Genomic DNA, 3997 nt, shown 5'->3' with positions numbered 1-3997 from the left:
AAAAGTTTATAGGAAATATCTAATAGAATACAAAATAAAAAGCCTCTAACTATTAATCAACGAAATAAATTTCATTCATCTCAATGAATAACTAATAGAATACAATATAAAATAAGTTTCATTTATCTCAATGAATATAAATGACGTCATGTGAGCACCAATATTCATAATACATGTTGATAATCCATTTACATGACTGCTGCAATATCGGTCAAGTGAAATAAAATAACACCTTATGAAAATGTTAGAAGCTAATTAAGAAATCCTGACAAAGAAATCACTTCCAATTTTACCAGATATTGTATTGATTGTTCTCCACCAACCCCGTCCTACAAATAAATTTCATAATCACAATTCCAAATATAGATTAAAGATATCACGACCATTATAGCACAAAGGATTTCTAAACCAAGAGAAGAAAGTTTGAGAGTACGAAAATTTGAACAAAGTGGTATGCAACAACTTTCAACCGTAACACTTGGTTTTATTTGGAAAGTAAGGTTACAATATTATCAAGAGCAGCAACAAAACAATTACAACCACAATGATGAATGTGTATCATTTCAGTCATTAATATTAATAGTCATCTATACCTGCAATCATCATATGAAGTTATAACAGCAAGTCCCTATATGGGAAAAAATTAAGTTTGGGTCCATTCTAAAATGAATTCAAATAAAAAACGAAAGTCATTAATTAACGTCAATAACCATGTCTACCAATAAAAAATAGCTATAAAAGTAGCAACAAAACAATAAAAAAAATGAAAAGAGAATAATAAAATACTGATATCATCATGAAACTATACTTACTTTCAAATCATTAGCGAGTTTTAAATTTTCTTCAAGATAACCTTTTTGTCAAGCCAAATCATTAGACGCACAAAGAGATAACTTCATTTTGCTCCTCATCAATTGCCTAATAAAAATGTAACATTCAAAGTTTAAGATTGATATCATATAAATAAAATGGTAAAATACAACTATAATTTATGAACATATTTACTAACCATTCTTAGTTCAGAGAATTGTCTCTCCAGTTTGCATTTCTATTCAATAGCTGTAGTTCCTGCTGCCATTAAATTTAGTCAATTTCCATAAAACCTGAAGATGTAGATAAACATAAGTGACACATTTATATTTTGTACCTTTGTGCAGAAAAAAGCAATTTGTTCATGGAGGGATCTCCTCTTCTTCCTGCTTGCGTGTGAATAAAGTTCTTTCAATCAAACATATAATTTGATGGAATTGTATGAAGTACTCAATATCTTTCAAAGAAAAACATACATGAGTGTTTATACTTTTCGAACATTATGAAACTTCCAAAGTAAAATTGATCAAAATCAGGAGCAATTTCTTATAGGATTAATATTATTTTATCACATTGTTAACTTTGTCAAGTAAGCATGAACACCTACATATTCATAGTAGTGAAAAGATGAATCACATCTCATCTTTAAGTTTCTTATGAATTTGATAAATAACTGTAGTAAAAAATAGTCTTGATTATTATCATTCTCAGAATCACCTGTAACCATAAATGCTCCTTCTGTAGTAGTGAGATTAGTATCCATGAGCTCAATGCCAAAGTAATTGAATGTCTCCATCACCTTGCTGAACCTTCCCCTCTATTTGTGCCACAAAGACTTATTTCAGAAAGTAAGAGTATTAACATTAGTTATAAAGAATTTTTTGGATCTTTTTAGAGTATACCTATCATTGCATTCATACATATTAAGAATATATATGAATTTAGAGTGATTTCAATTTAAAACCATGAAAGAAAAATATGGAGGAGGCAAACTTACAGTAAACCTTCAGCAACTCCAAACACACAGATCAAGGATTATGCTCTCTAAGGTTTCATAAGGACAAAGAAAGGAAAAACATTAGATACACATTCACATGGAAAGGCTTTTTTGGATTACAAAAACATATTCAAGATACAAAACAAATAGAAACATCAAGATAGAAAACAAAACCTTAATAACAAAAGCCAAAGCAAACTTTAACAGTAAAAGCTAAAGAAAACCTTAACAACAATCATCTCATGAAAGAAAACAAAACCTTAATAACAAAAGCAACAAAGCAAATCAACCATCAATATAATAAACAAATACAAAAAAAAAAAAAAACTGCAAACCCATTTGATAGATCCACGAAAATACGGTAATAGGAGATGGAAACAAAATAATTGTAAGAAATGGAAACAAAACAATCAGTTGATTAAGGAGAACAAAACCTTAACAGATAAAAGCCAAAGGAAAAATAAATAAATCATGGGCTTCAAAAATATGAGCAGGAGAAAAAGGAGGGACCGTTCGCGAGTTCATTCCACAAAAGCACCACAAAATATAGAATTTCAGTCGTGGCTAGAAGCCTCCTCGACAATTTTTTCATTTTGAAAAGAAAACTATATCACGTCCTCTACAATGTTGGCACCATTACAAATGCTACGCTTAGCAAAAGTCCAATTGATTTGCAAAGGGCCTTAGATCCTTATCCATAAGCCTTATTTTCCTCAACGTTATAGCACTTCAATCTGAAAAAAAAAAATCAAACCTTTCATAAAGAACGATCAACGCAAAGTAAAAAAAATAATAACAGAACACAAAGTAAAGAAAAAATAACTGAGTATGAAGAAAAAGAAAGAAGAAGGATCCACAAAGAAGAAGAAAAGGAAGAAGAACAGCAAAAACTAACCTTCTTGATGAACCAAACGTTCTGTTATGCATGAAAAAACAATAAACAGGAAGTTAAAAAAATATAACTTCATATGAAGAAGAAGAAATAAAAAGGATCGACGAAGAAAGAAGACGGAAGAAGAAGAAGAAAAACAAAAGAAAAAATACCCACAACTTCTGTAAACCTTCAACAACAACAATCACAAAAAAATGAAACCTTTCATGAAAAAAAGAAGAAGAAGGAGCACATAAGAATTAAAAAAAAATAAAACCATAAAAAACAACAGAGAAATCTGAATATGGCTTTCGATAAAAGACTAACCCACTGCTACAACATATTTAACAGAAAAAAGTTACAAAAACATAACCTTTCAACAGATCTCAACAACAACAAAGAGATCTCAACAACAAACCACAAATAGACGAAAAAAAAATACAAAAGAAGACCACCAACAAAAACATCATCATCCTCACTCATTCATTTTGTTCAAAAATACCTTTTAAAAATGAAAACTTGAACCTTTTCTTCAACCCACAGTAATAGATCTACCAAGTATAAAAAAATAAATAGAACAACACTATCAATAACAACAAAACATGTTCAAGATTTTGTTAAAAAATATCTTCTAAAAAAATCAACCTTTTCTTCAAGACGAAAAACATTGCAAAAATTAAATTTTTCACGAAGAACAATCAACACAAAGTAAAAAAAAAAAATAGCAGAGTAAGAAGCAGAAAGAAAAAAAGATCCTCGAAGAAAGAAAAAATTAAGAAATAGAAGAAAAAATTACCTACACCAACCAAAACTCCTGTCAACCTTCAACAACAACAAATAGGAAAAAAAAAAACTTAAGTTGGTATGAGAAAGAAGAAGGATGGAAGAAGAAGAAGGAAAACAGGAGAAGAAAAAAGAAAATGACCTCGACGAAGTTCATTGCATTGGAGAAGAAAGATCCTGCTGTCAGCCAATATCAATCAACAATTAAAGCGTTTCAGCAGCAAAACACCACTACACCAAAAAGACAAATATAACCTCTATTTTAGATACGTGTCAATTAAATAGAATGTCTATTTCAATAATTTACCTATACTAAGAATTTCTTAGATATATAGTAGATTAAACAATTAGTGATTGTATGACTTCGGTTCACACTAGAACCGAGACAGAAAAATGGCTCTATGGTTTCGATTCATCAAAGAACCGAGACAGAAATGTGTGTTTTGGATTCGGTTCACACCCGCAGACAAAAGTCATCCCCTTTTGATATCGTCCTAATATGTCTCGATTCTAGAACTAGAGCAGAATAACAAAAT

At 30.0% G+C, this 3997-nt stretch overlaps 1 long non-coding RNA gene across 5 annotated transcripts; it reads right to left on the bottom strand.

Annotated features, from left to right (window-relative positions):
• On the bottom strand, positions 1–3692 carry LOC114179649 (uncharacterized). Of its 5 annotated transcripts, none has more exons than XR_014993693.1 (9): positions 3604–3692; positions 3475–3500; positions 2703–2723; positions 1808–2541; positions 1528–1627; positions 1148–1196; positions 1010–1068; positions 813–918; positions 3–329 (listed from the first exon to the last, which is right to left on the bottom strand). It is a non-coding gene; the product is annotated as an uncharacterized LOC114179649 (long non-coding RNA). The 5 variants fall into 5 exon arrangements; XR_014993695.1 differs by lacking the exon at positions 3604–3692 and having other exon boundaries at positions 4–329; positions 1528–1645; positions 1808–1854; positions 2318–2541; positions 3475–3599; XR_014993694.1 differs by lacking the exon at positions 3604–3692 and having other exon boundaries at positions 5–329; positions 1808–1854; positions 2318–2541; positions 3475–3599.
• Between the last annotated feature and the right edge of the window lie 305 nt (positions 3693–3997).

The sequence above is a fragment of the Vigna unguiculata genome, chromosome 3 (genome assembly GCF_037176805.1).
Source record: "Vigna unguiculata cultivar grain cowpea cultivar isolate G323 ecotype 2 chromosome 3, ASM3717680v1, whole genome shotgun sequence".
Classification (NCBI taxonomy): Eukaryota; Viridiplantae; Streptophyta; class Magnoliopsida; order Fabales; family Fabaceae; genus Vigna; species Vigna unguiculata.
This window is presented reverse-complemented; position numbering and strand designations above follow the sequence as displayed.